At 38.9% G+C, this 11674-nt stretch overlaps 1 long non-coding RNA gene across 1 annotated transcript; it reads left to right on the top strand.

Annotated features, from left to right (window-relative positions):
- Positions 1-240: 240 nt before the first annotated feature.
- LOC142166509 (uncharacterized) lies at positions 241-6819 on the top strand. Its single transcript, XR_012696913.1, has 5 exons — positions 241-1225; positions 1376-1499; positions 2221-2403; positions 5453-5521; positions 6584-6819. It is a non-coding gene; the product is annotated as an uncharacterized LOC142166509 (long non-coding RNA).
- The last annotated feature ends 4855 nt before the right edge of the window (positions 6820-11674 follow it).

Here is an 11674-nt window from a genome sequence, read left to right as displayed (position 1 = left end):
ATGCTAATTAGCCGGATGTTTGCATTGTCCCATGTTCCAGTCATAAAACAATTAAAGACCTGCATTTCGTACAAATTCCCTAGCGTGCTGGTACAAACTCCAAAATTTGTTATCTGTTACTGTGCATTACTTCACGTGCCCATCTTGTTTATTGATGTGTTTTTGTTTTTTAGCAAATGTTATCTCGAAAGTTGCAGCATTGAGTGCCATAAGCATGTGGCACCTCCTGCTCTTCCTTTTCTATTTGCTTCTTATCTCCTGTCCACCTTCACCCTTATACTTAGACATTGCAGCTTATCATCATTAACCAACCTTCTTCCCTATGCATCTAGATGCCAGAATTGTTGGCATTCTATTTCTCCATGATCTAAAGCATAATTAGCCAAGTGATCTGCCAGCTTGTTGCCCTCCCTATGAATATGAGTAACTGTGTAATTGCCCCCATTCATTAGTTGCATCATTTCCTCTACCTGCTCAGATATGATCCATGGTGGTTTCCAGATCCCATCCATAATTTTTTTTAATAACATTGAGTCAGTTTGAAGCCATACATGAGAGTATTGTTGAAATCTACAAAACCTTAGTGCTTCTACCATGGCCTTCGCTTCAGCTACTGTGTTTGTTGTCTCCTCAATCTCCCTCCCTACTGACTTGACTATGTCTCCATTTTCATTTCTAATACAAAAACCTATTGAGCTCCTGCCTGGATTTCCCCTCGATGCACCATCCGTATTAACTTTTAGCCATCCTGCACTTGGAAATTCCCACATGATTTTGGTGACCTTAAGTTTAGGAGTGAAATTTTCCATCATAGCTAATAGATCTTGCCATTTGTGAGGTACCATGTCCATCCCAGGCTTTCTCACTTTCACCAATGCCTGGAGATTTGATGAAACTTGATAAATCACCCTGCTAGTTGTCACAGCATCACCATACTTCATACTATTTCTTCTTTTCCAAAGTTCCCATACTACACATGAGGGGAGTGCTTGCATTACTGGTTTGAGCCTTAAGCACACATTTGCAGTCCAACATTTTGTGATTGCTTGGTGCAATGTAAGTCCCTCCACAGCTATTCCTGCTCTCGATAGAAAATACTTCCAAGTTGACTTTGCAGTTTCTGATTTAAAAAACAAGTGCTGAAGAGATTCCTCGTCAGGCTCTACACAACACCAACATTTTGATGTCATGCAGTAGCCTACCCTTTTCAAGAAATCATCTAAAGGTAACTTTGCTTTCCACACTTTCCACATAAAAATGCTATTTTAAAAGGCATTCTCTTTACCCAAATCATCCTATAAACTGTTCTTGGTTCGTCTCTTCTTCTCGTATAATCCCATGCTGACTTAACACTGAAATATCCTCTTGTTTCCAGCATCCAAAAAGGCATGTCAAGAATCTGCTGAGGTGAAGGTGGTTTGATTTTCTCCATAATGTGTACTACTAAGTCTTCAGGAAGCATTTCAAATAGTCTGTCCACATCCCACTCACCATCTAAGGTAACCCCATGTACATTTTGTACTATTTCATCAATGCCAAAGTCTTGAGGAACCAAAAAATATAGTGCCCCAAGACCTGTCCAATTTTCAAACCAAAAAAGTGAGGATCCCCTTTTTGTTTGCCAAAAGATTTGATGTTCAATCAGATCTCTGCATTCCAACATTTTTCTCCAAATGTTGACCCCCTTTTCCATGGAACAACTACTGAATTCATTTTCTTACAGTATTTCTGACATACAAAAGAGCTCCATAGGCTTGGTTTTGTTCTAAAATTCCACCACAACTTGCTGAATAATGCCTTTGCTACATCGTACAGTGACCTGAAACCTATTCCTCCTTCCTCAACTGGCATGCATAAGATACTCCATGAAGCCCAATTCCTACTAGTTCCTCCTACAGAGCTGCTCCAGAAAAACTGAGCAAACAATTTGTGCAACCTATTTATCACATAATTTGGAGGGTTTACAGCTGATAGTAGATGCATAGGCATGCTTTGCAGTACATGGGATATGAGAACTGCCCTGCCCCCTACTAATAATAATTTGCCCTGCCAAGATTGCAGTTTGTCCATTACCTTAGTAATTAAGGGCTGATAGTATTCTAGCTTTCTCCTTGCATAAAATATAGGACAACCTAGATATATGATAGGAAAATCATTCCTATGAATGTCTGTGATCCTTTCCACCTTGTTGATCACTTCCATATGTGTTAAATGATGCAGGTACACAGCTGATTTGGTTTTGTTAACAAGCTGCCCGGATGCAGCTTCATATGCATTCATCACTTGCATAATCAACATTAGAGATGTTTCATCTGAGGATGAGAAAATAATCATGTCATCTACATACGCCAAATGATTGATCTTTGGACTCCACTTTGGCATCCCAAATCCACAAAAATACAGGTTAGTATGTAGTGCATTGAGACCCCTAGATAATGCTTCTGCTACCAAGATAAACAAAGTTGGTGATATAGGATCACCTTGTTTTACTCCCCTTGAGGACTTAAAGAAACCATGATCTTGACCATTGATTAGAATAGAATACAAATTGTTTGAAACTAATCCAAAGACAATCTCTATCAACCTTTCTGTGAATCCTATCTTTCTTAGTACCTTTGTTAGGAATAGACAAGATAATCTATCATAAGCTTTGGTCATATCTTGCTTAAGGATGAAGTTAGGTCCAGCCTTAGTTCTAAGCCTAATGTCAGTCACTATCTCCTGAGTTAGAAGGATGTTTTCTACTATATTCCTGCCCTTAACAAAACCTGATTGTTCCTCCTATATCAGACTTGGGAGAAATTTCACTAGCCTTTCATGTACGACCCTCGATATAACCTTATTTGAAAAATTATTGAGGCTTATTGGTCTTAAATCAGAAAAAGTGGTAACTTCTTTTTTCTTTGGTAACAAAACTAGGTTGGTGTATGTTACACACTTTGGTAGCTCATGACCATTGAAAAAAGCCCTCACCATGTCGTACAGGTCATCCCCTATTATGTCCCAACAAGAATGATATAATTTGCCTGTCATACCATCTGGCCCCCCAGCACTATCACCATTAAGTCCAAACACTGCCACTTTAACCTCCTCTTTTGTTGGCTGCTTAATCAATTCCGCATTTTGCTTAGTGTTAATAAGATTAGGAACATGCTCTACGATATCAAATAATGAAGGAGTAGTTGCTTCTGTGAACTGTTCCTCGTAGAATTTGATAGCTTCTTCTGCAATTTCTTATTCATCTTCAATCCATGTTCCTCCACTATTTTGATTTCTGTTAAGCTGAAGTCTCTTTCTCCTACCTCTCACTTGTTCATGGAAGAACTTAGTGTTCCTATCCCCTTCCTTGAACCAAGTCATGCCTGCCTTTTGTTGCCAATATTTCTCCTCTAGTGCAAGACATTTGATCAATTCTGCCTGAACCTTTTGTAGCCTTTCCCTGTTTATCCCTGTAGGATTTGCTTCAAATTCTGCTTCATGAACCATCACTACCTCCTCCATGCTTGCTATCTTTTGGAAAATATATCCAAATTTAGCCTTACTCCACAATGAAAGGGCCTTCTTTAATTTTTTTAACTTGTGATTAAAAATAATATAAGGATTTGCACTGAAATCAGTTGTCCAATTCTCTTTCACCACATCTTTAAAGGTTGCATGTTCCACCCAAAAATTCAAGAACTTAAAAGGTTTTTTTATCGGTGGAGTCTCAATATCACACTTCAGATACATTGGACTATGATCGGAACCAGTCTTTGACAAATGTTGCACCTCTATTCTTGGAAATGTTTGTTGGAACTGAAGATTGGCCAAGCATCTGTCTAGCCTTTTGAATATATAGTCTTCCTCTGCTTTCACATTCCACCATGTAAATATGCTACCTTTAAATCCAAGGTCGAAGATATTTCAAGTGTTGACGCAGTGTCGAAAATCATCAATTTCATTCAATGACACCGGTAACCCATCAAACTTCTCTTCTTCGTCCCATATTACATTGAAATCTCCTCCTACAAGCCATGGTACATCTATATCCCTTGCCATTGCATATAATGAATCCCATAATTCTATCCTCTCAATTGCATCACATTTAGCATATATCAATGTTAGGACAAATTTCACATGCGATTCAGTATGAAACAATCGTAGTGTTAATTGTTGCACCATATTGTACATAACAGTTACCTCAAATACCTCATCTATAAAAGCCCAGATCTTGTTGGAAACATTTGAAATTGCTTGTGCAAGTCCTATCTTGTTTCTGTACCTTTCCAGTTTTTTTGCTTGTTGCTTTGGCTCCATTAATCCTACAAATTCACAGTGATTTTTCCTGTGTATTTTTGTCAACCTTTCAAAGGCCTGCTGTGTGTTGACTGACCTTATATTCCAAATGAGAGCATTCATCACTGATTGTTTGATTTAGTTAGCATTCTCCTTGTGTGCACCCTGGGTTTTGGGGCTGCAAAATTATCTTTTTATTGCTTCTTCTTACCCTTTGCTGCTGATTTTGCCTTTTCCACTTGTGTAAGTGATAAGTCACCTTGCCTTGCAGCATTCATAAGGTGTTGGGTAGTTGATTCATGATCCATGTCGTATCCTGATCTACCAGTTTCTTCTCCTTCTTCATTGTCTTTCTTCCCTCCTGATGTAGCTCCACATGCATTCTTTTTAGGGACCAAGGCCTTCTCTTCTCCTCGTTTTAACAGCTGCAACTGCTTTTTCTCCAATGTAACAGTAGCATTTACTATTTCTGTTTTTTGTTTTGGTTGTTTCTCCTTCTCTGTTGGGTTGAGTCCTTGTGGGTCTTCTTGTGATTTATGAAGTTTATCGTCTTCTGTTCCTCCAGGATCATTTACCTCTAGGCCTCTTCATTCATGGTTTCTAATTTCTGTGACTTCTGTTATCTGATAATTATTGTTGTGCTCAACAATTTCTGATCCTCCCATTATTAGAAAATTACCAGTTGTATTGTTGCCATTGGCATGGAGCTCTCTATTTACACTTTGCTCATTTGCACTTTGCTCATCTTATTCTTTGTCCTTCTCATTTGGTTCCTCATCAGCTTGTGCTCCTAGTGGTACTTCGTTCTCCTCTGAATCGTATTCCCTTTGTGCATCCCATAGCCTGCCTCCACGGCCTTGCACTCTTTCTTTAAATATAGACGATTTTGACCCTTCTGCTTGAGTATTTTGAGTTTTATTAAGTTTCTTGTTCACAAATGTATCTTGTGATGGGATTTCCTGGCATGATGTATTGATCTTCACTATTCCATCTCCTGTTTTATCCTTGAAACTTCTTTCTACCCATTGTGTAGTATCGTTTTTTTCTTTTGATGCCTCCTTTCCATTGACTAGACCATTATTTGAACCAATACTCGATGAGTTAAGACGAAAAGCTTGTGCTGTTGGATTTAGCTTTCCCTCATTATTGACCATATGTTTTGGTTTTTGCTTTGTAGATGCTTGGTTATGAACTGCTGGACTGTCTGTTGCTGCATTAGCTGCCACCATTGCCAATTGATTAACAGGTTCTTCCTCTTCATCCATCCCTTGTAATATTGCAAACTTGTTAGCTACTTGGACATGATCATTATCTTCATTGTCTACTGCCACCAATTCCTTACCACTGTTGCTTTGTGCTTCTGCTTGTCTATCTACAGTGCTTGTACCCTCCTTTTTCTTATTGTTTTCAAGCTGCTTAGTTGGTGCCATCTCCATTCCATTATTATTGAGACTAGTATTTTGATTTACTACATTTCTAACTCTGTTGTCCTTCACTTCCTTCCATTGCTCTTTTGCTGTAACATTCACATTACCCACGACCTTTCCACTAGATAAAATCATTATAGGCTTTGAGTTCCCTATATCCTGCTTCTTAACTATATCTGCTTGGTTAGAATTCTCCTTCTCCACATATAGTTCAGGGTGTATCCTCCAACATTCAAATTGATCATGCCCTTGAAGTTTACAATGTCTGCAATATTTAGGCATCATGTCATATTGAATTCTCACCCATTTAGTTCTTGTTGTTCCATTAGCTTCATTGAATATGTCCATCCTCACCTTTTTAGGCAAATCTGCAAGTAGATCAACTAGTACCTTCACCCTAGCACAACTAGGTCTAGTTTTATTAATTGTTGCCATGTCTAGATGCATAGGTTTACCTACTGCTGTAGCTAGAGAAAATAGACATTCCTTCACAAAAAAGGTTGGCAATAGACCTGGGAATGAAATCCAAGCCATTGCCTTGGGTGTTTCTTCGTCTGCTCTAAACTTTGAGTCATAAATCAATGGCCTAAGCTGATATTGATAGCCATCCCTGTCCTTTATGTAATGAGTTTTTGATGAGAAATGAAGATAGTCCTGCCTTAACGTCATTCTAATCAAAATGTGCCTATCCCTTAGAAATCCAATGTTACACTCACCTTTAATTCCGCATTGAATTGGTATTAACTTACGCAGTTGTTGAATTTCTGGGCTGCCATAAGAAAATTTACCAACTATTGCATATTGTAATCCTTCGATGATATCCATCCTTTCTACTTCTACTTCTGTGAACTGAATAACATGTTCTCCATTCAATATTGTAGGTGGACGAATGGGAATTGGCTCAACTTCTTGTTGCTCATGCATTGCAGCATTTAAAGTGGAAGGTTTCAGAATTTTGGAGTAATCCAACGGTTGTTTGTTGGTATTTGTGTTCCCTGATGTTTGTGCATTGTTTGGAGGAGGTTGGGTAGGCAGCGCAGCCACAAAAGGTGGCTGGCCACCTATCTGTGTGTTCATTATAGTTGTAATTCTTTATCACTTTAATTACATGACAAAGGTGCAGCAGCAAGAAAACAATGCTACTGTAAATCGAATTAGCTTCACGTTACTTACTGCTTATGGCTGTGAATCCAATTTAACAGTCCAAACTGTAAAAAACAGTAATTTCGATTTAAAATGAAGTTAAGAATTCAAACCAATCTTAGAAGATAAGAGAACACATTCACGTCATCAAAATAAGTTGTTGTGCTGAAAAGTAGCGCTGGAATTTAGCTGAATCACTGAAATTGAATGAAGATCTTTGTTTGCTACAGTAACTCGTGAAAATGAAATTAAGATCTACAAAAATTGACTATAGATTTGAAGTTGAAACCAATTGGGTATTGTTCGTAAGGAAATTATGTATCTTTTGGGTAGGTTAATTTAGTTTAAAAATTTATTAATTAGTTTAGGTTTTATTTTAATTTTGAAAAGAAAAGAATCTTGAAATTGAAAAAGAAAAAGAAAGAAACGAAAGAAAATCCAAATTTGGGCTAAAACCAATTCAATTTTCCCCCAGCCCAAACGAAAATTACCCAAAACCCGGCTCAAACTCATGCCTTGAACCGGTCTAGTTCCCCCCAATAAACCAAACGGCACCGTTTCATGGGCAACAGATCAGGACCGTCGAGGTTCCTTGATCGGACGATCCTGAAGCTGGGATCATCTGATACTTAAAGATCCGAACCACTCAGACCCTCCCCCCCCCAAGTCGTCTCCTAACACTCCCAAAGACCCCACCTTAACCCCACTGTGCACCACCACCGGAAATCGCCCTACGGCTGCGGTAGGTCTCCAATGGCCACCAAAATTATACCCCAAGACCTCCTTCATCTCCTCTTCCCAGATCCCTAACCTGTGTCCTTCGAGTCCCACTAGTTCGTCTCGAATTTTAAATCGAAGACTAGACAAAAAATGTGACTTTTCCCAAACGGCCCCAGATTAACACCACATAGCCACTACGACCCCCTCATGCCGTATCCTCACTCTGTTTCCCTCGAATCTTGTCAGAACTTCGCGAATCTTAGATCTGGGTTCGAACCTTGAAAGTTCAAAAGCCCTTTTCTATCGTACTTGGTGCATGCATGGTCAGCAGGGCTGTTCTTCGAGTTTCAAAGTCTGGATTCAGACAATCAGCGTTAATTTTGTTAGGCCATGTGTCTCCGATAGATTTCGAGCCGTGATTTGGTAAGTTCCTTCTCCCCTCTTGTATTTTCTTTCACTATTTCTTCTTCCTCCTCATCCTTTCTCTTCTGGTTTGGGCAAAGTTTGTTTGGGTTTTCTAAGTTCAAATTGGTTCCATCTCCTGTTCTCTTTTCCTTTTCTTTTCTTTTTGTTGTGAAAGCTTAATTATCTGATGTCTTTTCTCCACCTTGTTTTGTTCGTCTAAGTCTTTCATCATCAGTTTAATCACCTAGTCAATGAAATTAGGCTCATGATTTAGTTAAATTGCTGTTATGAAATTAGATTGGTTAGTTCATTCATTTTGCTTTTGGTTCAGCTGCTTTTAAACAAATGGTTCCAAGCTTCTTTGTTTAGAGAAATCTTGGGTCAGTTTTTCAAAATTGGAATCATCGTTTGATTTTAATTGGACTTTGAGGAATCAGAAGCCCAAGTAGGAATTGAACCTGGGTTTTTAACCCGTATCAAATCAGGTTTCTGGGTCAGCTTGACCTGGGAGTTGCTGAGTGTGATTAAGGGGCATTTGGGGGGGGGGGGGTAGTTTAGGTAATTGGTTGAAGGAATCTCTCAAATAACTACCTAGGAAGCTTCCTAGAAGCTGGGATTGTGACTTATATGAAATGCTGATTTTAAAACTGAGGACATGAGAGCAAAAATAAAAATTCAAAAAGGCTTCAAGTGCAAAACTGAACCCATTCTTTGCTGCCATAGTGCCTTGCCTATAAAGGCAACTTTTCTTGCCTTTTAAGGCAGATCCAAGAGTGAAGAAATCCCAAAAATCCTGAACTCTGAAAAATACCCAAAAAATATTTCCTGCATTGCTTAGTTTAAAATTGCTGAAAACATTCTAAAAATACATCAGAATTTCTGCACTAGTGGACTATTTGTTTCCATTCTCGATCCTGCTGTCCAAATAAGAGACCTGTTTTAGAATCCCTAGGGTATGGTTTTCAAATGCTGAAGCATAGTTCGACTCCAGAGCTATTGTGTGATTTCCTTTGCTGCTAACTTACTGTTGTTGTTCCTTCCTAATTTTGGGCCTCAATTCTTTGTTACTTTGCTGAAACCAGGTACTTCTTGGATCTCACTAACGTGTGAATTACTTGTTGGAGTTGTGTAATCAATTTGGACCTCTGGATGAATGAGAATTAGGCTGAACGCCAGTCCCCCATCCTTTAAAGACTAGTTGTGCTTCCCTTATTGCCTTGGTTTTATTATTTGAACTGTACTATATGGACAGTGCACTTTCAGAATATATTTGTATTTTAACTTGTTATTTTAATGTTAGATTTGATCAGAAGTTCACCTAGAATACTTGTGTTCGGACTGCCGTACTGCAGGCTTTAATTTAGACAAGAATCATTTCCTTGTGTTAGATTCTGTTTGAGTTGGGTTATTCTAGTAGTGGTGATTCCCCAGTTAGACTTATCATAGTTCTGTTGCTTAACCCTGCTTTTGAAAACGTATAAAATCATGAGCTTCTTAAATCATTACCCAATCGAATTTTAGCTTTCTTTGGAAATCAGGTTGTAGTCATTTGGTATAGGACATTTGATCATGTCCTTTGGTTGTGGATTCAAAAATAGTTCAGCATGATTTAGGGTCTTAATGTTTCCTTAGATTTCCATGTGATACAAATGCTTGGTTGAGCTTGTACCCCAAACGTCGATTTCTGTAGTAAATGTGTGCGCGCATGTAAAATGAATTGGGCCAAGTTATGGGTGGCCCAAATAAAGCCCTGGGTATGGACTCGAACACTTATGCCTTGAGCCCAGAAACTCGAGTCAAGTAGATCACGTGACCAGGCATCGAATTAAGTGGGCTCGTCGCTAGCCCAAATTTTTTAGTGATTAAAGTATCTGATATTAATCAAAAATAGGTTCATAATTAATAAGGTTGATTTGAATCCCAATTTAAAATAAGTTTCATGTCTTGGGCTCAATTGGTCTTGCCTTCACAACCTAGTTTGATTTCATAGATAGTGATTTCATTGGCGTTAAGATGGGATTTTATAAATCCTTTTACACCTAGAGGAATCGGTCTTCAAGTCGATGGCTCTTGAACGCTAAGAAGCTATTCTAATGCACAAAATTCCTAACTTGTTCCAGGTGTCATTCAATTCCATATCGTGATTGTGTACACGTTCGCGTGACATGATCGCGATATTAAAAAGCAAAATCAGAGTATGCGTTCGCGCAACTTCGGCTAAACTTTCTTAATAATAATAAGTGTTATTAATTGTGGACACGTTCACGTGACATGATTTTGATGTGCCAAACAAATGGGTACACGTACGCGTGACTCAGTTCAAGATAATTTTCTTAATTAAAAAGCGGTAAAGGGGTAGATGCACATAGGATCTAAAATTAGTAATTTTAATAAGCCAAGTATGATCAAAGCGACCGTGCTAGAACCACAGAACTCGGGAATGCCTAACACCTCCTCCCGGGTTAAGAGAATTCCTTACCCGGATTTCTGTGTTCGCAGGCCGTGAATAGAGTCAACTTTCCTCGATTGGGGATTCAATCGGTGACTTGGGACACCATAAATTAACCCAGGTGGCGACTCTGAATCTTTAAATAAATCTCGTTTCGACTGTCCTTTAATTGGAAAAACTCCCTTGTATTTATATCCTTTTACAGGGGTGTAGTAAAAAAGGAGGTGTGACAGCTCTGGCGACTTTGCTGGGGACGGAACCCAGAATCTCTGGTTTAGGGTTCAAGAATTCAAGCTTGTTAATATGATTTTGTTTGGCTTTATTTTTTGTTAATATTACTGTATTCTGTGAATCTTTTGTGCTAGATGCTATCTGTTTACCGCTTTAATATTATTTGAATTATATATAACTGTCTTCTTACGCCACCCTTCTGAGTCTTCTGAAAATGGTGCATACGTTCACGTAGCCCGCTTTTTCTGTAGAAATTACACCAAATAGAACGAGGCTGGGCAAGCAACAAGGCCGGGTAGACTTCAGTGCTCCCGGTACTCGCCCCCTCCTCGGCCCCAGTTGTCCGCTCGGGTACCCGAGTCTAGAACAAAACCCCAGGATTTAAACCTAGAAAAACACAGCCTCATGTTGGATCCCTAGTAGGAACGTTTGGTTGCATCATGTGCATTTGATTTAGGGGACTCAACACAGGGGTTGGGTCCGTCTAGGACATGTAAGCCCGAAATAACAGACCATCCTGATGCATTCTACGTGCTATGTGAACATTTATTTGTTTTGGCTTGCATGCTGACCGGCCAGAGAAAATAAAGCGAAAAAGGAAACCCAAGAGTGATATAGGGAGGGAAATAAGGCCCGGTTCTAAAAATCCCGGTATTTGAAAAACGTCCTAAAACTCTACCAAAAATTTTTCAAAAACCATTATTTCAAAAAAGACAAACACTGTGTTCTTTCAAATGTGTCAAAACTAACCGAACTATGCAGGTCTGATTCTTACTGGATGTGGGATACGTAGGCAACCTACATAAGGTTCGGCCTTATTTTTGAAAAAAAAAGAGAAAAGAAAAACAAGAAAAGAGAGTCGGTGATCGAGTGAATGCAATCTTGATTTTTGGTCAAAATAAGCCGATCCAGCTTCGGCAATGTCTTAAACCGTTCTTGCCGAGATAGCCTCAGAGTATTTTTTTAGTTGTCGAAAGGCTATTTTCGTAAAAGAATGGACAAGTTTGTAAGGGGTCATAAAATA

Source organism: Nicotiana tabacum, chromosome 11 (genome assembly GCF_000715075.1).
Source record: "Nicotiana tabacum cultivar K326 chromosome 11, ASM71507v2, whole genome shotgun sequence".
Lineage (NCBI taxonomy): Eukaryota > Viridiplantae > Streptophyta > Magnoliopsida > Solanales > Solanaceae > Nicotiana > Nicotiana tabacum.
The sequence above is the reverse complement of the archived record's forward strand: the minus strand, read 5'-3'. Positions and strand labels throughout refer to the sequence as shown.